Source organism: Mesoplodon densirostris, chromosome 6, assembly GCF_025265405.1.
Source record: "Mesoplodon densirostris isolate mMesDen1 chromosome 6, mMesDen1 primary haplotype, whole genome shotgun sequence".
Lineage (NCBI taxonomy): Eukaryota > Metazoa > Chordata > Mammalia > Artiodactyla > Ziphiidae > Mesoplodon > Mesoplodon densirostris.
In genome coordinates this window covers 26,471,979-26,495,306 of record NC_082666.1, presented here as the reverse complement: position 1 = coordinate 26,495,306, position 23,328 = coordinate 26,471,979, and the positions used below count along the sequence as shown (strand labels likewise).

General features: G+C 40.8%; 1 long non-coding RNA gene across 2 annotated transcripts in view; it reads left to right on the top strand.

The window, feature by feature from the left end:
• The window catches only part of LOC132491965 (uncharacterized), a 567,227-nt gene that overhangs the window by 65,183 nt on the left and 478,716 nt on the right, over positions 1–23,328 (top strand). For both annotated transcript variants that reach the window (XR_009532772.1, XR_009532771.1), the window contains exon 4: positions 15,820–15,970. This is a non-coding gene — a long non-coding RNA (uncharacterized LOC132491965). The remainder of the gene's footprint in view (positions 1–15,819; positions 15,971–23,328) is intronic.

Sequence of the window (23,328 nt, the reverse complement as noted above, 5' to 3'; positions counted from 1 at the left end):
TTTACTTACTTATAATTTTGTCAGAAAGTGGGAGGTTGAGCTTGTTAGACTACACAAAATCTTGTGTGGTATTTTGGCATATTAGTTGAGGAGAAGAAGCATAAGGATAGACTGGATTAAGGGGATTAGGATTTGGTCTGTATTGCACTGGGTGCTTTGTTAGGTATGGGAAGTGAGGAGCTGGGACATGTTAGGACTAATATTACATATCTAAAAATCTTATCTAGAAGAAGGCAGTGGAAAGAAATCTTTCCACATAAATAAGCTTTTGCTCTCATCATCACATGTTAAGTGTTTTCCCTCAATCTTTCTCTTCCCTTTGGCTTCTTTCTCTTCCTTCACCGGAATAGGTATTTTGGGGCTCAGGTTATACTATTTGTAGTGAATGTCTGCTATTTTGTCTGCCCACCAGGTTTCCCTTTTCTTCTGGGAACATCATCCACCCTTTCTGGGACATACTCCTTTTTTCACTCTAAGCAGTTGATTTGAATGTGAGCTGCTATGTTCTTATAGACCTTGCACCTGGTCACAGTTGATGGCTAATGGGTGGTCAGAACTAATCATTTGGGTTTTTGAACTAGGGACTACTGAAAGTATGGGCTGTTCTTCTCTGGCTGTAAAGTCGAGATGAAATATGGTAGCTGCTGGCAGCCATTTTCCTCATCATATGCTTGCAGCTAGTTTAAATGAATAAAATAAACTTGCAGAAAAAAGCAATGATGAGGTAGAAAATCCTGGTGGGACTCAAGTTTCTGGTTCCAAGGTTGCATATATTCAAGTCTCTGTCTCTGTGGTCCAGCTGTAGTCCTGCCCTTCTTGTAGCACCCAAACCAATATATTCCTCCTTTTGCCTAATTGAATTTAAGCTGGGTTTCTGTTACCTTGCAACCTAAAGAGTTACAACTTTTCTCATCCTTCCTCTATATAATCTGTTCCATGCATTTTGTTAATATCATTTTATTAATGTCCTTAAGATGTTAGATGACTTGTATTGATAACACTTTTGCCGAGTGTACAATGAGTAGTCCAAGTTAACAATGTCATTAGAAAATCAGGTAGAACAAGTGAGATGATTTAAGAAGAGCTAGAAGATTGGTCAGGAGGGCTGATTCACATCTAAGGCTGGTCAAAATTTGTTCTCTAGAAGACAGAAGACCAGAATCTTGTCTAGAAAAAAGTGGAAAGACCTGGGGTTTGAACTCTGAAGTTCAGATGATCTAGGGGGAAAAAAAAGATTGTCAGAAGATTATAAGCACTGATTTAGAATGTGGGGAAGTGATAAGTGTTGTTTTATAGAAATGTTTACACAGACCAGGGGTTTTCACATTTGCCTAGGAGAGCTTACATCCCAGTCTCCAGTGTCACCACCTCTTTCTTTTGTCCCTTCACCCAGGGGTGGTAGTGGCTTCCTTTTGTTGCTAAGCTCTGAGTTGCTTCACTGTCCTCTGGCTTATCGGCTCATCTGTCACTTGTATAACCAATTCATTGCATTGCCTTCCCTCTTCTTTAAGTACTTAGAGTGGCTCTGTTTTCCTGTTTGAGCCCTGTCTGTTACATAATGTAATGGAGAGGGATCATGGATGGAACATTTTTGTTCTTTAAACTGAGGACAGATGGCCATTTTCTGAAAGAAGGTAACTAAGATTCAGAAGCTGAAGTTTGCCTGGAAGTTGTGGGCATGTGGCAGGGGGATGACCCTGAGATTTCCTAGCCCTGAAATGAATGGGTTCAGGGCAAGGACACCCAGGCGACAAAGTGCAATGGAAAGAAATGTATATACGTTCATTACAGCACTTAGCACTATGGTACTACAGTTGTCCCTCAGTATCAAGGGGAATTGGTATGACTGATTCACTTTGTTATAAAGCAGAAACTAATAAAAAAAAATAAAGCAAAAAAAAAAAATGGGGGAATTGGTTCCAGGAACCCCCCCATGGATACCAAAATCTGCAGATGCTCAAGTCCCTTATAGAAAATGGTTTAGTATTTGCATATAACTTTTGCATATCCTCCCATATACTTTATTTTTTTTTTATTTTTTATTTTTTTGCTGTACGCGGGCCTCTCACTGCTGTGGCCTCTCCCGTTGCGGAGCACAGGCTCCGGACACACAGGCCCCGCGGCCATGGCTCGCGGGCCCAGCCGCTCCGCGGCATGTGGGATCCTCCGGGATCGGGGCACGAACCCGTGTCCCCTGCATCGGCAGGCGGACTCTCAACCACTGCGCCACCAGGGAGGCCCCTCCCATATACTTTAAATCATCTCTAGGTTACTTATAATACCTAGTACCATGTAAATTCTATGTAAATAGTTGTAAATACAAGGAGGAACACCTCATAATGTTAAAAGTTTTAGTTAACAAGTAAGGTATATAAATCTAAATTTATATGCACATAACAGCCTGAAAATGTATAAAACAAAGAATGACATAACTAAAAGAATACACAGGGCTTCCCTGGTGGCGCAGTGGTTGAGAATCCGCCTGCCGATGCAGGGGACATGGGTTCGTGCCCCGGTCTGGGAAGATCCCACATGCCGCGGAGCAGCTAGGCCCGTGAGCCATGGCCGCTGAGCCTGCGCGTCCGGAGCCTGTGCTCCGCAACGGGAGAGGCCACAACAGTGAGAGGCCCGCGTACCGCAAAAATAAATAAATAAATAAATAAAAATAAAAGAATACACAAATTCAAATCAAAGATATTTGAAAACACCTTTCTCAGTAAATGATAAGCCCCCCAAATTTTCAAGGCTATACTTGTACATCTTCTCTTCAGAATTTTAAGATCAGTTTATCATGCTCCAACTTGCTTTTGAAAAAATTTATTATCAGCAACTTTATTTCTGCATCTGTTAAGGATCTGAGAGATTCTAGTGAGGGAGATGCTGAGACCTGGCCTAATGGAGGTGGAGGTGCAGAAGGAAGGCACAAATAGACACGGTAGAGACACCCTGTCTTGAAGATGTCACAGTTTAAATGCCTAAAGATTTTGAAGGACCGTTAAGTAACCAGAATTATTTTCCTTGATGATCCAGATGCCCCACCAAGGCTTGGATACCAAGGTATCCAAGGCTGCGTACCCCACCTGGCTTCCTTGTTTACTGACAGGTAATGAATAGCTTGCCAAAGAAAGGAAAACAAAGTTTACTATTCCCAAACTGTGGTTTTTCTTCTCTCTCTCTCTATTTTTTATTTTTTGTACCTAAATCCTGTTTTTGGTGTGTTAAGAGGACATGAAAACAATCTTGATTGTTTTCCCTTGTATACAAGCAAATTATAGGCTAATAATTATACTTCTTTCAGTTGACAGATCATTATAGCTTTAAGAAACTGCTGTGATTTCAACTGGAGCTGGTAACTGTTTCAATTAAAAATTATTTCAGTTATATAAGAAATACAATGTAAATGCTATGTAAATAGTTGCTGGTGTGCAACAAATTCAAGTTTTGCTTTTTGGAACTTTCTGGAATTTTTTTTGAATATTTTTGATCCAAAGTTGGTTTATCTGCGGATGCAAAACCCGTGGATGTGGTTGGCTGACTGTATAGTTATCTTAACTGCATAGTTCAAATGCAGCAGATTGAGATCCATCCAAAGCTCACAGTCAGCCAGAGCTGGTGAGTGGGACTCATCACCCTGTTTGCTTGTTCTTTCTATTATGATTTCCCTTTTCAACATTGTTTCCTTCTGGTAAGTAGGTTTGATCCATAAGGGTTGATAAAGGTGTGCAAGTAGAAGTGTTGAAGGTGCCACAAAAGTACTATGCTGGATGTGTAAAATGCTAATTCTCTGTAGTGGCTGATCTGATCAAGGAAATAAATGGTATAAGCCAGCAGTCCAGTAGGGCTTGCTGGAAATCCTCTCAAAGGGAGGTGGTGAAGAGGACAGGTTCTACAGCCAGCCTGCCTGGTTCCAGCCATGGCCCTGCTGCTTTACTGCTGTGTGTCCTTGTGCAAGTGACCTCTCTGCCTCACTTTCTTTTTTTTTTTTTTTTTTTTGCTGTATGCGGGCCTCTCACTGTTGTGGCCTCTCCCGTTGCGGAGCACAGGCTCCGGATGCGCAGGCCCAGCGGCCATGGCTCACGGGCCCAGCCGCTCCGCGGCATATGGGATCCTCCCAGACCAGGGCACGAACCCGTGTCCCCTGCATCGGCAGGCGGACTCTTAACCACTGCGCCACCAGGGAGGCCCCTGCCTCACTTTCTTGATCCATAAAATGAGTGTAATCATAGTACCTACTTCATAGGGTAATTGTGAGAATAAAATGACTTAGTACCTGTAAAGCTCTTAGCACAGCTCTAGGCACTTAGTAAATGTAACCATCATCACTGTCATTATGAAGTGTTTCAGAAGCCTCACCGTAGCCTAGAAGGAAGTAATCGACAAATGTCTGAACAGGTGTGGTAAGAAATTATGGCCTCAGGCATGTCATAAGTTCAGGGACTTTGAAGAGAATGAAACCATAATTGTCAATCTCTGACGTACGAAATGTGCCTTCATGCAACCCCTGCGGTAATGTCCCTCTACAGTGCTGATAAAATCATGGTCCCTTTTCTAGGAATGCATTCCACTTCCTAAACAGGATTAACCTGGAGGTCGTTACTAGATTTTGGAGACCCCCTTAGCTAGAAGATTCTCAGGTTGTAATTTTGTAGTAAATACATCTTTTTTATTGTGGTCACCCAGCATTCAAATTCACTTTCTGTGTTTGTGGAATCTTGTGTAGACTTGGGGAGAAGCAGAGCCCACCCATGGCAGAGGCCAAAAAAGCCAGTTATTTTTTTCTCCCTTGCAGCTTAAGTTTAGACTGGCTAACTTCAGCCATAGTCTCCTGCCCAAGAAGTTGAATCTGCAGTGAGTTACCTAAAGAAGCAGGGACAGTTTAGCATTTCTTGTGGTGGTGGTGGTGGTGGCTGTGGCATCTAGTGTCCAGTCCAGTGATGACTGTGTCAGCAGTTTTAGCAGAGTTCCCTAAGCTGTAGGTGGTGGCAATCCAGCTGTGCCACCCAAAGTTCAGTGGTTATGGCTGAGCACCTAACCAGGCTATTCCTGGCATGTGACCTTGTCAGTGGTTCTGGTTACCTATATTTTCCTGGTTTCTGCTTATATTTTGAGCCTAGTTCTTCCGTCTTTGTGTTGATTCTGTGAATTACCCAGTAGTTTTCAGTGAATTCTTTTTTTCTTTTTCTAGTAGCCAATGTCAATCTTATTGTTTGCAACATGAAACTCTGCCTAATGCACTGATTTTCTGTGATCCGCTGATACCTACAACTACAGTGGCTGCTTCTTTTTCTTTTTCTTTTTTTTGGAATACATCTATGTTTATTTTATTTTATATTTTTATTTTATTTTTTTGACTGCATAGCACGTGGGATCTTAGTTTCCCGGTCAGGGATCAAACCCATGCCCCCTGCAATGGAAGGGTGGACTCCTAACCACTGGACCACCAGGGAAGTCCCTACAGTGGTTGTTTCTTTATGTCAGAGCCAACGTATTGATTGTAGGAAAATCTAACCTTTATCTGTCGCAGTCCTTTAAGTCTCATTTTTAAAGTATAGGCTTTGTGAACCCAGACATAACCAACTGTGTTTCTTGTCAGAAATTTGCTATGGTACTACAATATACATTACATTTATCCAACTCATTTCAATTTATCAAATACCTACTGAACATTTACCTTGTGCTAAGCAATGGTTAGGTTTTGGAGACACAAAGTCAAATATGACAAGGTTCCTCCTTGCACATATTTAGAAACCTGGCTGTTTAATGTGTTATATCATGGTGAGATTTGGGCAAACCAATTCAGCTATATTCAAAGGGGGAAAAAAAAAAGAAAGAAGGGGTAAGAGTAAGGCAGTGTGATGTCGTGGTTAAAATCTTGATATAGAAGTTTGACCAGCCTTGGTTCATATCCAGGCTCTTATTTGCTGTGTTAAATAGGACAAATTACTTAACCTATCTAAACTTCAGTCTGTTTATCTGTAGGGGTAATACCTATATCCTCATATTATTTTGAAGTTTAAATGAGATAATGGAATAAAGTGATTAGTCAGAAATGTATGTTTTCTTCCAGTATGGATAAGCTAGTTTTAAATAGAAGTAGACAATGTTTTCTGCCTGTTTTTCTCTACTTGATGATGGTTAGCTGCATTTTTGGTAAGAATTTTCACTATTTGCTATAGTAGAACTGACTTGTATGTTTCAAACATCATTTATGATGCATGAATCTCCCCTCTAGCATTTTTTTTCCCATGAAGACCAAGAAAAATGATTCATTTACTCAACTGCTGTCTGATCTTTTTCCCTGAGTGTACCTCTTTTAGATGCTGATCATTAAATTGTTACGTAGATTCTTCAGCCCACTTAAAAACTGTGTATAGGGCCTCCCTGGTGGCGCAAGTGGTTAAGAGTCCGCCTGCCGATGCAGGGGATACGGGTTCGTGCCCCGGTCTGGGAGGATCCCATATGCCGCGGAGCGGCTGGGCCTGTGAGCCATGGCCGCTGGGCCTGCGCATCTGGAGCCTGTGCTCCGCAACGGGAGAGGCCACAACAGTGAGAGGCCCACATACCGCAAAAAGAAAAAAAAAAAAAAAAAAACTGTGTATAAAAAGGGTTTTATTGCCTTTGGAGTCCTTCTCAAAGTACTTTTCAAATTATATTTGGTCTAGTTTTCAGTTTATGGCTAACCTGCTATGTTTTGTGGGCTTCCTTGTTTTCCTTAAATGGGCTAATTTTCTATTATGAAAAACTATTTTTTTAAAATCTAATTGTTGTGGCTATCAATCAGGCAAGGTGGGAGTTTTGTTTGTTTATTCTTGGAAGAGTTTTTAATTAAAAATTTTTTTTGGTGTACTCCTTTTCCAATCTTATATAAACTTTATTTTTGGCTTCTGATGAGGTGTTTGAAAATAGTCTCCAGGCTTCTATTTTATTTTCACTTTTCATTCACTTCTGTCCCCACCTCAGCATCTGCATTTGCTTCTGTTGAAATCAGCACAAATGATACCAAACGAGGGGTTACAGACTGAAGTTCTAAGTGCTGGGACAGCTTCAAAGTTACTCTGTGACCTTGGTTAGGTCATCTGACTGCTTTGGCCTCCAATTTCCTCATCAGTGTAATGAAGGGAGTTTATTCATTTATTACACAAGTATTTATTAGGCGCATATTATATGACAGACACTGTGCCAAATGCCGGAAAAATCTGCAATGAGCAAGAGTTGAGGTGCCTCCCCTCATGAAATGTACATTCTAGTGCTGTTAAATTATTGAAACTCCAAGACCCTTTTGAGTTTACAGCACTGTAAGTATAATGATACTTCCACTTAGTTCCAGTTCTCTTTTGAATCAAATAGAAAAAAAGGTGATATGTGTGAAGTTCGTTTTGGGCTTTTGGACATTCCTTTGACTTAAACACCTTGCAGTTTGTCCTACAGGGTGTTCCATGGAAACCAGGTGAGATGCTCTCTCCAGAAAGGATTCAGGTCCAAAGCTGCCTACTACATCCCCCTCTTAAAGTGAATCTTAAAACGCTTTTGGAAATACACTTTAGATCTCTGCTTTCTGAAGCACGTTAAAAAAAAAGAATTACTGGAATAGTGACCACTGACCTTTATTTAGTTGTGGGAGTCAGTCTCAGTCAAAGAGGAAATGAAACTTTTCTTCGTTGTGGCCAATATGAAAATACTTATTGAATTATAAAATTGTGTGCAGTTATAAGACCATAAATCTCTTTACTGGGGATCAGTAATAATAATAAATAATAATGAATAGTAAAAATATAAATTTTATTATTTGGCTGACAGTATGGTATGTGACATATGCCTTGGAAAAATAATGGACTGGTAAACTTTTAAACTTACTTGCCAATGGCTTATTAGTGTTACAGGAATTATCACAATAGGAGTCCTTAAAAGAATATTTAAGCCAAGTCTTCTTTCCCTTCATATTCCATTTAATTTAAAGTGGGCTATTTGTGGGATGATATATGCCAGGTAGTAAGAAAAGGTTGGAATTATATTGAGGTAATTTTGGAACTATTATCAAAATGGAGCCATCTGAAATGATTGTTTATAACAGATAATGGCTGTCAGGAAAAATAAAATAGAATGAAAGATGTAAGCAAAGTGACAGAAAATAACTGATGAGCTGGTGGAAAATCCTGAAACATCTTGCATGAAAATCAATTCATAACAGGGTTTTGCTTGATTTTATGGGAAGAAATTAAGTAGTAAATATTAACTTTTGCCTGTTTCTCAAATTCTGTCTTAACCAGGATAATAATTCTTGTTTCAACTCTCAATTATCACATTTGTATCTTTTCCTGTTCATGAATTCATATTAAATTTTCTTAATATAATGGCTCTAATTTCATTTGTCTCCTTAGATTAATCTTCCGACAGTTCAGGAACAATAATCACAGTTACTGAATCATGGTTCATGTATATACATATTTACACACATATAAAAATAACCATAAAATAACCATAAAAGAAAATAGAAGTTGTGCCAAAAGAAAATTAGAGGTAAAGGGCTATTAAGATTTCAGAGGAGGGGGCTTCCCTGGTGGCGCAGTGGTTGAGAATCTGCCTGCCAATGCAGGGGACACGGGTTCGAGCCCTGGTCTGGGAGGATCCCACATGCCGTGGAGCAACTGGGCCCATGAGCCACAGTTACTGAGCCTGCGCGTCTGGAGCTTGTGCTCCGCGAGAGGCCGCGATAGTGAGAGGCCCGCGCACCGCGATGAAGAGTGGCCCCCGCTTGCCACAACTAGAGAAAGCCCTCGCACAGAAATGAAGACCCAACACAGCCATAAATAAATAAATAAATAAATATGAAAAAAAAAAGATTTCAGAGGAGGGAAAGAGTACATCCAAATTGGAGGAAAAGGGGGAATATTTGTGCCTCAGATTTGTACTGGCCTTAAAAGGCAGTGAAATTAGGGCCTTCAGTGATGCAGGGAACACCTTCCAGGTGGAAGGAATAGTAGCGCTATACAGTGGAAATTATATTGGCTTGGAGTTAACTGAACCTTGGTTCAGTTTTCTCTCATTCCTAGTTTGACCTGTAAAAATTGGAATAATAACCTCAAAACCTTGCTACAGGGTTGTTGTGAGGTTTAAATGGTATAATCCAGAGGAAATTCTTAGTAAAGTTCCCGGCAAAAAGTGGGTACTTGGGCAAAGACCCTCCCTTCCTTTTTCATGGGAATGCGGAGGCCATTCGATGCCAGGCTAAGGAGTTTGCTGAAGCTTTAATCCTGTTTCTGCCGTTTACCAGCTGCATGACCTTTGGCAAGTTATTTAACATCGCTCAGTGTCCATTTTCTCATCTCTAAAACTGAGCTAATAATAGTATCAATTTCACAGGGTTGATTAAGGGGTGAACAAGTTAGTTAATGTAAAGGGTTTATGAAATATGTGGCACAAAGGATGTACTTGTTAACTATTGTTATTTTTCATTGGCCCTGAAGAGCAAGTGGAAATTTTTGAGTTGGGGGTGGGGGAGAGTGACTCAATCTTTTCTTTAGAAAAGTCAATGTGTTGGTGGTTTATGAACAGGAATTGGGTGATGAGGGATTAGGGAGAGACCAAAACAGGGGAAGAGTAGTTAGGGGATTGGTAAACGCTCAGGATCAGAGACACTGAGAGCCTGATGAATAACGGTGGTAGCAGGAATGGAGAGGGGCTAGTCACTTTTAGAGATGTGCTTTTCAAACTTCAATGTGCACATGAATTACCTAGGGATCTTATAAAAATGCAGGTTCTGGTTCAGTAGGTCTGGGTGGGGACTGGGATGCTGTGTTTATAATAAGATCCCAGGTGGTGCCAATGATGCTGGTTCATGACCACAATGAATAGCAAGGGTTTTGAAGGCAGGATAGGAGCCTTCAAAAATAGGAGGAGTTGACAGTTGATTGGCCTTGGGGGGAGGAGACAGAGGGATGGTGAGTTTTCAATAGAAGAAGCTAAATCGGGAAGGAAAACGATGAACTTAGTTTATCATGCTTTTAGGAGTTTTAAGAGATAGAATGGTGTAATGCCCAAGAAGTAGATTTATTGTCAGAAGACCTGGATTAAATCCTGACTTCAACAATTACTAGAAAGATGACTTTGAACTTTAGGTCTCCTTCTTCATCTCTAAATGGGAGACTACAATGACTACTTCAAAGGATTGTTAGGTAGATGAAATACATTGCTGTGAAAACTTCTCTCATGGTGGCCAGCACCTAGGTGGCACCTACTGAATAAAAATGAAATTTATAGACTTTATGGAATTTATGGACTACTCCAGCTCCTCACAAGGCTGATCTAGGTTTTAACATATATGTTTTTTCCTACAGTGTGCATACTGGTACTTCAAATTGTACAGTAATTTGACAGCCTTCTGAACTTTATGTTTTCTAAGTATTCATTAGCTGACATAATTTCAGGGGATGTGAATGCCAGGATTGGCAGCGGGTCCACCGGAGCTACATCCATCAGAAACCTGCAATTGTCGGGCCTCCCTGGTGGCGCAAGTGGTTGAGAGTCCGCCTGCCGATGCAGGGGATACGGGTTCGTGCCCCGGTCTGGGAGGATCCCATATGCCGCGGAGCGGCTGGGCCCGTGAGCCATGGCCGCTGAGCCTGCGCGTCCGGAGCCTGTGCTCCACAACGGGGGAGGCCACAACAGTGAGAGGCCCGCATACCGCAAAAAAAAAAAAAAAAAAAAAAAAAAGAAACCTGCAATTGTCTAATTCTTCCTTTTAAGGCACTTCTCCAGGATAAACTGTCTGAATCAAAGAGGAAAATATCTGATCAAACCCATTTATAATCATAGTCCAATAATGGTAAATGGCAGGCTATGGGATAAATCCGTGAACTTTCACTTAGTTTTCCAACCAGAGGCAGCATTATTGATGATTGAAGAATTAGCTCTTCAGAGCTTATCTACAACCTCGACTTGGATATTTTAGACTGGTTGAAAGTAAATATTTTTCTCTTAAACTTAATCTGAACTTTCAAAATGTCCTTGCATCTGTCCCTACATGTAACTCAATCAGTGAGATTTTAGGAATGAAGTTAAACTGACGTGAAAAAATAAATGTATGACAACAAAGAATTTATGGCACATATTTTATTCTGGAAGTCTTCATGAATAACTATTTATAATATTAACAAATTGTGATTACACTACTCTGTCGCTGGACTATTCAAAAAACAAGTGCTTTTATTTCTTGCTTTATAAGAGAGATCAGAAAGAAAAAACGTTCCAGGCCATATTATCAAGATATTATCTTAAATATAACTGAGATCAAGTCATCCAAAGAGTCATTAAATTACAGTTCTTTTAAAAACAACTTGTCCTTTTCAAAAATTAAATTATTCTGGAATATTTTGGGCTTGACCACAGGGACACCAACATTACATTACACATTTGGGGACTTTATCTTCTTTGATATCACTTCAGGATGAAGAAATTCAGAATCATGTGCATGGATTGATTACTAAACAAATCATTTCGATTACTACTTTGCCTCTCTGCATTTTGTTGTCCCCAGTATTCTCCATAGCCAGAATCCATTATTTTCATCAGCTCTAAAAAATCCAGTCTTTCAAGGGTGAAAAGAGCTCCAGAAGATAATTTCTGCTGCCAGAATTATTTTGATCTTGCTTGAGTAGTTGGCTGAAGTCCTTGCCAAACTATTTACCTTAATTAACTCCGCAGGTATGGTTCCCTCATGATGATCTCTAAGTGTAGTTGACTCTAGATTAAAAAAGGGAAACCCTCCATCTCCTGAAATCACAGAACCATTAAGGCTCTTAGAGACTTCCTCAAAATAACATCACATTGTTTTCCCTTAAGTTGAAAGACTAAGTCTCAATCTAATATCTTGCTTGCATAAGGAGCTAACCAGCTCTAGGTATAAACTATTTTTTACAGATAATGGCTATTAAAATATTTGTTATATGAGTAGATTCTGTTATTTATCTCCTCCAGAGAATACCTGAGACTTTGTAAAACTTTTATATTTTATAGATATATTATTTTTTCCTCCTTAAATCTCTTTCTGTATCTAACCAGCATCCATCCAATAATCTGAACAAGGAACCTGGGAGTTATCCTGGAATCCTCCCTGCCCTTCCCACATCCATTCAAATCCCAACACTTGCTGACCTTTACACCCTAAATGTGTGTTGGCTGCCCTGTCGATCCCTCTGGCCATGTCTCGTCCAGGCCCTCACACTCCTCTCTGGGCTTTCACAGCAGCACCCTAAGGGCTTTATCTGCCTTCAGTAACGGCCTCCTCTGATTTACCCTTCAGAGCAATATATTTAAAATCCAAATTGATCAGGTAGCTTCCTTTCATTGGCTCTCCATCATCTGCACTAAAAAAAGACCCAAGCTCCTTGGCATAAAATATAAGGCCTCCCCCGATCTGGCTTTTTTTTTAATGAGCTTCTCGGGTTTATTTCCTACAAGCTGCTCACTGCCTAGCACTGCATGCTACAGCACGGGACTCAGCCTCAGCACTACTGACACTTGGGGCTGGATAGTTCTTTGTTGGGGGGCGGGCCTGTCCTGTGCCGTGGTAATATATGTTCAGCAGCATCCCTGGCCTCTACCCACTAGATGCCAGTGGTACTCTCTTCTCCCAGTTATGACAACCAAAAATAACCCCAGACATTGCTGAATGTCCCCCAGGGGACAAAATTGCACCCTGGTTGGTAAATAGGAGTTGGATAATGAATCACTAAATCTTTGAACACACCAAGCTATGTAGTACCTCCACTCCTTTTTTTTTTCTTGTTATTTGTTCCTGGAAAGCCTTTCTCCTTCTTTGCCTAATACAGGGAGAGAGGAAAAGATTCTGTCCTTATGTCCTCTCCCTTCTTTGTTTCCTCTAAAGAGGAGGGACTAATGATCTGATTCGTCAGATTCCAGGACACATTGGAGAACAGGTGAGAGCATTTCTTTGAAAGGACTGCATATAGGTATAACCCACTCTTCAATTTTTTTAAAAAGAAATTAACCAATAATGCATGAATCCATGCTTATAAAAATTGAAACAATATAGAACATAGAATTAAAAGTGAAAGCTTTCCAGGGTTAAAGCATTCCAATTAAAAAAAAAGAGAGAGATTTGATATATACTGCCCCAACATTATCAACACCAGACATCCTCCCCCTTTATGGCTGTGGCCTCCTCAGGGTTCCAGGATTGTGTATAGAAGGCGGAGGCTAGGTCGGCTCACAAAAACACAAAACTATTACTTCTTTTTTTTTTTTTAAGTTATTTGTCCAAGGTCAAATCACCAGGATCTCTCAGACACAGAGTGCTTTTTTTTTTTTTCTTAAGAAGATGTTGGGGGTAGGAGTTTATTAATTAATTAATTTATTTTTGCTGTGTTGGGTCTTTGTTTCTGTGCGAGGGCTTTCTCTAGTTGTGGCAAGCGGGGGCCACTCTTCATCGCGGTGCACGGGCCTCTCACTATCGCGGCCTATCTTGTTGCTGAGCACAAGCTCCAGGCGCGCAGGCTCAGTAGTTGTGGCTCACGGGCCTAGTTGCTCCATGGCATGTGGGATCCTCCCAGACCAGGGCTTGAACCTGTGTGCCCTGCATTAGCAGGCAGATTCTCAACCACCACGCCACCAGGGAAGCCCCAAAACTATTACTTCTTGATGCTTGCTAGGGTTATCCGAGCAGGTGATTCACATTTTGGGTCTACCTAGCTCAAAGAAGGACATTTCAACAAAGCATATATAAGTTGCATTCTTCTTCCATTCCTTATCCAAATCCTTATAGTCCTTTTCCCTACCATCCCCGTAAAGATCCACAAACCATAACAGTCAGAGCTGTTATCAAGAAAGACAGAGACTTTTTGCCATTTTAAATGTACAGTGTTACAAACATCAGTCCAAAGACAGCCCCAGAGATTTTGCTTCACCTGATCAGTGGTGAGCCCTGGGGTCTGTATTTTTTTTTTTTTTACTGACTCCCCACCCCCAGAAGAGTGATGTGCAGCCTGGTGTGGAAGCCAGAGACTGAAGAATACAAGTTAAAATGTAAAAAGATGCATCCAGGTATCCAATGTTTTGACAGCTGCGTATATCACTTCATGTTCATATGAATATAGCATGGAGTAGTAGCCATACTTAAAAAATTCCAAGTTTCATAAATTCTTATAGCAGTTGGAAGAAAAGACGTCTCTATATGCCTATGTCCTAAATACTGTGCAGGCCTTAAAAACAAACTAGGTAAAGGGAAAATACCTGCGAGGGCTCTTTATTAATATAATGAAAACATGCCTGATGGTGGGGAAATATAGCTATTTTCATAAAGGTTTCCAGCTACGGGAACAAAGGGTGAAAGAAATCCTTTCCACGCAAGTTTAATTCTAGAGACCCCATCCTTTACACAGGGAACTTAACCCTTTCCCCTAATTCTGTTGATCATTATTCTTTTCCAGCCTTCCTCAACACTTAAGATCCCACGGGAGGTCACTAGGAATGGTGGGGGTGAAGTGTTCCTAGTAGCAGAAATGAAGATGGGAGAGTGAACTGGAAAAACGCTTTAAAAACTCTATTTGAGACAAACCTGACTACAAAATTGTGTCTGTGCTATGATTACAACTGTAACAATTCTGTCTGCATATGGACAGGGACTGAAAGGGAGCATAAAAAGAAAAAAAGTAAACAGTTTGGTTTGTAGGATGGCAGAATTTTGGGTGGATTTTTCTTCCTTTTTTGAGTTTTGTCAATGTTTTGGTAATGTTTTGCAATAAACAATACTATAACAGAAACAGCTGAACCTGCTGACTAATTATAGAAAGAGCAGCCTAGCCTCAACTCCGTCAGAGCTAAACTCGCTGCATTTGGCAGATGCTCTCCAACGTTAAAGGTGATAGTATCAGCTAACCTTAACCAAGAAGTCAACTCCTTCTGGTCCAAAGGAGCATTTTAAAAATTATTTTATTTTATTTTTTGCAGCTAACTCATTCTGGCAGGCATACCAAGTATTAGTTCAGTGGGGCCCGTAGGAGGGTGTTTCATTTTGTTGCTTTTCCTTTCTTCTTTAAAAATAGTTGAAATGGTTGATTGGTTACACCTGTCCTAAGAAAGGTCTTGGACCAAATCATCTGCAGTAGAGTGAAAAACTCAGGGTCCTTAAAAGTGTTTGTCTAAGTATGTGAGTGGATTCAAACTCCACTTTGAGGGAAATGCTGGTGTCACCTGCAGGAACCCCTGCAGCTTATCTTTGAGCAGAAATGATTCGAATGGCAAGAATACAAGTCAGTTTCTTAAAAAATTGACAACAGAACGTCAGCCTGACTTCCTGCACATCTGGTGTTGAAAGCGTATGGATAATCAACATCAAAGACTATTGGCACTTCAGGCACTTGTCAGCGAATTCAGTCCTGAAGTGACTTTAACTGTGCACTTGCCAAAGGCTCGCCTAAGACACATAATATTGGAGAGAGACGATTTAATGAACGGGTGAGCTCTCCATTCCTCTTCTAGGGACTCTAATCTCTGTTCTTGTGATTCGTTGTAGTATCAGGAAGCAACATATCTGGGCTGGATAACCTCTGTTCCTGATAGAAATGCTCTCACCAAGTTAAAAATCTAGTGTTATGCTCTGTGCCTTTATGAGATTCAGTATAAGAATTATCTATTGGAACATGCTTTTGCATTTTTTCTTGCAAATATTGCTGAGGATGTTGTACCTTATGTTACCTAAAATCTATTGTTAAAAAAATTAAGTGATGCATTCCTTCTGGATTTAGAACCTTAGCTTTGCTTGTAACACAAGTTAGAAACCAGGTGTTTGTCTTTGTGCCTTAGGTACCGGGAAACTCATGCTTTATCCCTAGAACTCCTCCAATGGCATTTTTGTACACATCGGAGGAAGTGGTGAACTCAGACAGCAGAGTCAGGCGCAAGAAGGAGGATATTATTTGGTGCCCATTCAGTTGCTGTGCCTGTTACGGCTTAGGTAGGTACAACACTTTCAATTTTAATGATCTCATTAGAATTTTTTTCTCCAAGAATTTGCTGTTCCTGAAGTGCTAGGTTTTCAGAAAGGAAGAAATGCATTTCATTTTCTATAAATATCAAAATTAATTACTCATCATTATAACTAATCATTAAAATTCAAAATTAGATGAGAATGTTCTTAATAGATTTTTTTAAGCCTTGAAGAGGTCCATTTTATTATAGCATCTACAGCTCTACTATTTGTGGAAATTATGACGTAAGGTTCGTAATTGAATTAAGCCAGTACCTTTGCCCAAATCCTAAGAAGAAACTAATAAAAGATGGTGGGTAAAACTATGGTATCTTATTAGGAAAAGTGTAGGCAATTGAGTAGAATTGTTTTTGTAGATCTCACCCCAGTTTATCTAGTTGGGAACATATTCATTCATTCACTCGTTCGTTCTTTCTGTCATTCAACATGAGAGTCTAATATGTTCCAGGGGCCATTTTAGGTCCCAAGGATACATCAGTTAACAGAACAGATAGAATTCCCTGCCTTTATAGAATTTGCATTCTAATGGGGAGGGGGGAAGACAGTCGGTAAAACAAATAAAAAATATATGGTGTAACCGTTGGTATTAAGTGCTGTGACGAAAAGTCAAGAGGATAAGGGAGAGATAGGGTGCTTTGGGTTGAGGGTGGAATTTGCTATTTTAAATAGTGTGACCAGGTGGCATCTGAGCATAGATCGGAAGGAGAGAGTGATGTCTCTCCAGGAAGAGTTTCCATGCAGAGGGAACAGTTTGTGCAGAAACTCCAAAACGAGGTTGTGCTTGGAGTGTTTGAGGAAAGTGAGGCGACAGATGTGGCAGGAATGGAGGATGGGAGGAGAGTGGTGGGAGGCCATCGAGGGATGAGGGAGCCAGAGCATGCAGGCCGTTTTAAAGGGCTTTAAAAATGAGACGGGGAACAGCTGGAGGGTTTTGAGTGGAGGAACAACATGGTCTGACATGTTTTAAGGGCATCATCTGGTTGCACTGTGGAGAACAGACTGCGATGGGGAGATGTGGGACCAGTGGGAGCAGGAAACCTAGCTGGGAGATGATGGTCATTTGGACTCAGGTTATAGTGGTGAAAGTGGGGAAAAGTGGTCAGATTCTGATTCTGTTTTGAAAGTAGAGCCACTAGGGTTGCTGAGTATTAGAGAAGGAGTTAACGAAAGAGAGATGAGTTTTTGGTCTGAGCCAGAGCTTCAAGAAATGCAGTCTGGAGTTGCTGTACACTGGATGAGGAAGACTGTGGGAGGAAGATCAGGAGTTTGGTTTTGGACAGATTAAGTTTGAGACAGTCCAAGTGGTAATATCCAGTAGGTAGTTTGATAATATAAACATTAACTCAAAATTAATATTACAGTTACTAGAAATATTATATATACATATGTAGAAATAATATATTATTAATGATATTATTAAATTTTAATATGTTCGTGGTACTACATTTTAAGAGAGACACTAACAAGTTAAATATATTTTGAAGAGGATGACTGAGACGGCAAGCACAGGAAACCATACTGGATAAGCAGCCTTTGAAGGAAACGGAGATGTTTAGCATGAAGAAGAGTGGTCCTAGGGTAGATGTGTTTCTTTACATGCTGGAAGGGCTACCTTGAAAAGGGATAGCAAATGAACTTTACCTGTCATTCTCTGAGATGGATAGAAGTTATAGGAAGCCCGGTTTCAGGTCAATGTAAGATTATACACATGGACACATTTTTATGAGTAGGATTTCTGTGTTCTTCTGCAGCAGGATGGATTCTCTTCTGAAGTAGTGATGCCTTATTGCTGGAAGTATTTGACTGGAGAGTTGCTGAGGATATTGTAGAGAGGACTGGATGGAGGGTTAGATTAAGGTTCATTTCTTTTTGTTTCTGTGTATTTTTCCTAGGGACCAAAGTACTCCATGTACCAATGCACCATCATGAATATTTTTTCTTGTATTGCATTTTAAGATTTCATGGGTCTATGAGTTTCTTCCAAATTAAACTATAAACCTCTTGAGGACTGGGACATGTTTTTATCCTCTTTGTATTCCCTGATGCACTTGGTACAAGATTTTGTATATAACGAGTACTCAGAAAAATACTTTTTGGTTGAATAATTTTGCTTCCAAGGCATCCTTATCCAAAATGCAAACACTACTGGGATGGTGAGTTCATATCCAGCCTACCACCTTATTGTGGCTGAATTGACAGGACCAGTTTAACCCTTGAAATTCTGAGGGTCTGGAGTGGAAGAAGGTTGTCAAATGAGGAAAAGAAAATTCACCAAAAATTCATCTTTGTCTATGGCTGATTCTGCCTGCGTATAAAGTCTACCTAAAATGTCAACTGTTGTGGTATTGGAGTATTAAGAATATGTATTACAAAAATGGTACTGATGAACCTATTTGCAGGACAGGAAAAGAGATGCAGACATAGAAAATGGACTTGTGGACACAGGAAGGGAAGGGGTGGGTGGGACGAACTGAGAGAGCAGCATTGACATATATACACTACCATGTGTAAAATAGATAGCTAGTGGGAAGCTGCTGTATAGCACAGGGAGCTCAGCTCAGTGCTCTGTGATGACCTAGAGGGATGGGATGAGGGTGGGTGGGAGGGAGGCTCAATAGGGAGGGTATATATGTATACATATAGCTGATTAACTTTGTTCTACAGCAGAAACTAACACAACGTTGTAAAGCAATTATACTCCAAAAAAAAAAAGAATACGTATTAGAGTCCAAAATATCTGAATGATATTTTAGAGGTTTGGAAGAATTAAAGAATGTCCAAGACAGTTACTTCTTCTGCTTTCAGAGAGTACTTCCAACAGTGAGAAAATCTGGTTAATTAAACTAGTAGCAGAGGTTCAATGAGGTCCTTGCCATAGAAGGTGTTAAATGACAGGATTAATAACCACTCTCAAGCCAGCCATCCATTCATCCACCCATCCAATGAACATTTATTGAACACATACTATGGGCTGAGCAGCGAGGGGTTCCGTGAAGGGCTGTAATCTTGAGACGCTCACAGGTGAGTAGGAGAACCTATCTAACATTATGGTACACTGTGTTAAGTACTGTGCATTGGAAAAACAAAGTTCCATGAGGTCAGAGAGGATAGAGCAGCTAACTTCTCGGGGAAGTTGGGAGATTCTTCCTGCGGCAAATGCCATTTGAACTAGCAAAGCTTTTTTGTGATCCTCCCTCAACACCCCCAACCCAAGGCAGTGTATGTCTCTCTGCTGTCTTCCTGTGGCACTTGTTACCTGCTTCTGATTACAGCAGTGCCCTGTTTATTGCAATTATCTGTTTACTGTCTACTTCTCTGCCTGGCCAGTACTCTTTAGTGGCAGAGACTTTGTCTTATCATCTCTGTCCCTACCAGTATCCAACACAGGTCGAAAGTTGTCTGTTAACAGACTCAAAATAAATGAATCTTGAAGAATAAGTTGAAATGTGCCAGGTCCAGGAGGAGGGAGAAGGGCGTTCAAGACAGAGGCATGAAGCTGTGAGAAGTTATGGAGGCGTCTAAGGGTATAGTGTGTTAGGAAAATGGTGAGTGGGTTTGGAAGACTGACACGGAGGGAACATTCAGGGGAGGGTTGGGAGATGATGACTGAGGAATGAAGCACGACATTCTCATGGGTCCACTGGAGGTGAAATGACTCAGTCAGAACATAAAGCATTCTAAAAACCATCAAGCAATATATGTTGCAGCTGTCCCTGACCCCAGCTCCAGCCTCCGGACTCTGGTCTCTCTCCAACCTTCACTCCACTTTGAGCCTCACTCGTCCCTTGTGATCATGTTTGCTTTCTTCTGAGGGTTTGCAAAGCAAATTTTGCATTTTAGTTGTAGGTTTAACTACATTCTATTTATATCTTTTATCCCATGGACAGAGAAATATCCTTTGTTCCTTATTGAAATGACTTGATTGCATCTACTTTCTAAATTATTCCATGAGAGACTAAACAGTCCTTTTTTTTCAATCATTCATTGTTCCTAGTGATTGGCTGCATCACCATCCACCCAGTTTCCCCAGCTAGAAATCTGGACTTTATCCTAAGCCCTACTTTTCCCAAAGTGCTCTCTTCCGATCAGTATTAGGTCTTCCTAGTCTAATGTCCAAACGAATCTTGACTTTGTTTTCTTCTCTTTATTCATATAGCCTAAGTTCAGGCCACTTTATCTCTCACTGGCTTATTGAAACAACCTCTTAAATGGTCTCCCTACCTCTACTTTTCTGTTTATCTCTGTCTATCTGTCTGTCTATCTATCTATCTATCTATATCAATAAAAATCCAGCCACTGCAGTTATATTTCTTTTTTTAATTTAAAAATTTAAAAATCGTGGTAAAATATACATAACGCAAGATTTACCATTTTAACCATTTTTAAGTGTACAGTTCAGTGACATTAAGTACATTCATGTTGTTGTGTTACCATCAGCATCATCCATTTCCGGAACTTTTTCATCACCCTAAACTTACCCATTAAACACTAATTGTCCATCTTCCTCTTCCCCCAGGCCCTGGCAACTACCATTTTACTTTCTGTCTCTGTGAATTTCACTACTCTAGAAACCCCGTATAAGTAGAGTCATACAGTACTTGTCCTTTTGTGACTGGCTTATTTCACTTAGTATAATTTCCTCAAGGTTCACCCATGCTGTAGCATGTGTCAACATTTTGGTCCTTTTTCAGGCTTAATAATATTCCACAGTATGTATATACCACATTTTGTTTATCCATTCATACACTGATGTCTATGATATTTATTAAATATTATTACTCTTAGAACTTTACTGTAACTTGTCCCTGTTACTCTCAGGATACAGCTAAAAGGCTTTACTATGGTTTACGGGGCCCCCACCTAACGCTGCAGCTTTCATTCTATTTATGTCCCCTTACACTCTCCACTTCAGTCAGGCGACCTGGCCTTGCCTCCGTCTCTTTCACATCTGGGCCTTTGTCCCAGCTTCTTCCTCAGCTTACGATGCCATTTTTCAGGATGAGCCCAGCTTTTACCTCAGAACTCAGCTCAAGACATCACCTCCTCCAGGAAGCTTTCCTCCTCTCATCCAGGCTAGGTTAAGCATCTCCTTTTTTGTGCTCCTGGAATCCCCTGAAGTTCTCTCTACCAATACTCTTGTCACACTTAGAGCAAAGACAGTGTCTTATTTCCCATTTCATTCCTGGAGCCTAGTATATTTTGAACGCTCATTTCATTTCTGTGGAACAAATACATAACCGTGTAGGCAAGTATCTGGAGTCATAGAGGAGGTAGGCGCTGAGGCAGAGGCCTGTGTGAGTGACTAACTCAAGGCCACCAAGTGTGAGGGCGTAATCCCATGCAGCCTGCCAAATGCTGACCGCCTTCATGCCCGTGGAACCACTGGATGAGGCACTGGGTGCACACAGTAGAATGATGGGTATATGCACTGAGATGTGCATTCCCAGCCCTCAACTGAGAAACCCGTTTAGGTGTTTTGGTACTTTCGGCACGGTTTTAATCTTTTGCTCTTTTGGTCAATGTGCTTACACCCATCCTGCCTCTATTCTCCACCAATTCTCCCCCTCACTCTCCTCCCCCTACTCTGAACTTGGAAATAAATTCATATGTTTAGGTCAGTTAAACAGAAACGAGACTTTATTCTGTGAAGAAAATGTTTAGTTTGTAAAAGGATCAATGGGCTATTTTGGATCAAATAACTGTGTTTTCTTTAGCCATTTAAAATGGTCTATTTTCATTTTTTAAGCCATTGCCTTGTGAAAAGACCCAAGAATATCCCCAACTTAGTGTTAGATCCCGTAATTACATTTTCCCATTTTGAAAGCAGTTATGCAGTCCTTACAATAGAGTCAACGCGGCTAAAAATAAACTCCAGGCAGTTCATATTAACTGGGTAATAATAACAGGCAACAAGGAGGCTCCCTGTCCAAATATGATGAAAACAGGAAGTTCATTACACAAGCTGTTCTTTCCTGATAGATCTGAATTCTTAAAGCCTTAACTCAAAAATAATCTCTTCAGGTTAAAAATAAAAGCAGAGAGTTGTCTCTTACTTGTGGCTCAATGGAGATGATAACATTGTAGCTAAATAAATCCACACAGCCATGGGTAGACTGTAACTCCAGATCGCCTGTTTGGAGGAGGAAGGAGGAAGTTTGCAGACCCCTCTCCTGGCAGACAGGCGGCTGGATGCATTTGCCCGGGGGTTTACTGTTTTCTTACCCTGGCACAAGCTGCCAAGGAGATATTGCTTTACTTTGGTACGATGGCAGGAAGGCAGAAAGGCTTCCGGTGTGGAAAGCATTTTTATTTTTCCCTGGGGAGAAAATGGATGAACAGAACACCCCCAACTCTAAGTGTCTGCCAAGTATTGTAAATTTCAATCCTGGTTTCTCAGGGTGAAGTGGGAATGAGGCCCAAAGGAGGAGGATAAACCCCCTTCCTTATGGAACTCCTTTTCTCTACTGAGTGTCACTGATTGTAAAGATTCAGATTTTCATGATTAAAACAAGGTGAGCATGGAGGAAAATTTTAATTTATGTAACTAGAATGAGCCCCACCAGCTCCCTTCCTGAAACCAAGTCCCAGTCCTCCAGGGTGTCACTGGACGCAGTGAGGGGGCCCGTGACCTTGCCATCCGCCTCCTCTTTGGGAATCTCACTACTTGTTACCACGGCCACCAGTAGGGTCACCCTGCTCCAAACAGTCATCACATCTTTCCTTAATTTCCTGTAACATAGTGGAGACCAGGTTGGAAGTTTCAATAAAGACTTGGCTATAGGATTGAGGTGGGGAAGAGAATGGGAGTAACAAAGAGTTGTCAATCACAGAGAGTGACAAGTGTGCACTGATCTGGCTCAGCAGATGCAGTTTTCTCTCCCCAGGCTAGGTCAGTAGCATCTGTAGGGTTTGCCTTGAGCAAAAGAGCATGCTTGGGGAGTACTCACCTTGCGAATGTCCCCAGACCCTTCCAGCTATTCTTATTCCACTTCATGGTGGCTGTACTCCATCTTCCTGGGGAGTGATCTTTGTTTCTTTAACTGCACAACAAGTCTCGGAATACGTGCATCCTGGGAAGGGGGTTCTTGCCACTTTTGAAGTGATAACAGATAGGGCCAGTCACAGTAGGCATCAGGAGGGCCGTATTGCCAAGGCCTCACATTTAAGAAGAGTCTTACATGTAGACTTTTGATGTGATTTCCAAATGGGATTAGCATAGCCACAGACATACACTGATCTAATCATATTTTTTAAAAGGTATCACACATGACTTTAAACTCTATTCTATGACCAGATCACATTGGCTTTTGGGTATGATAAATTTT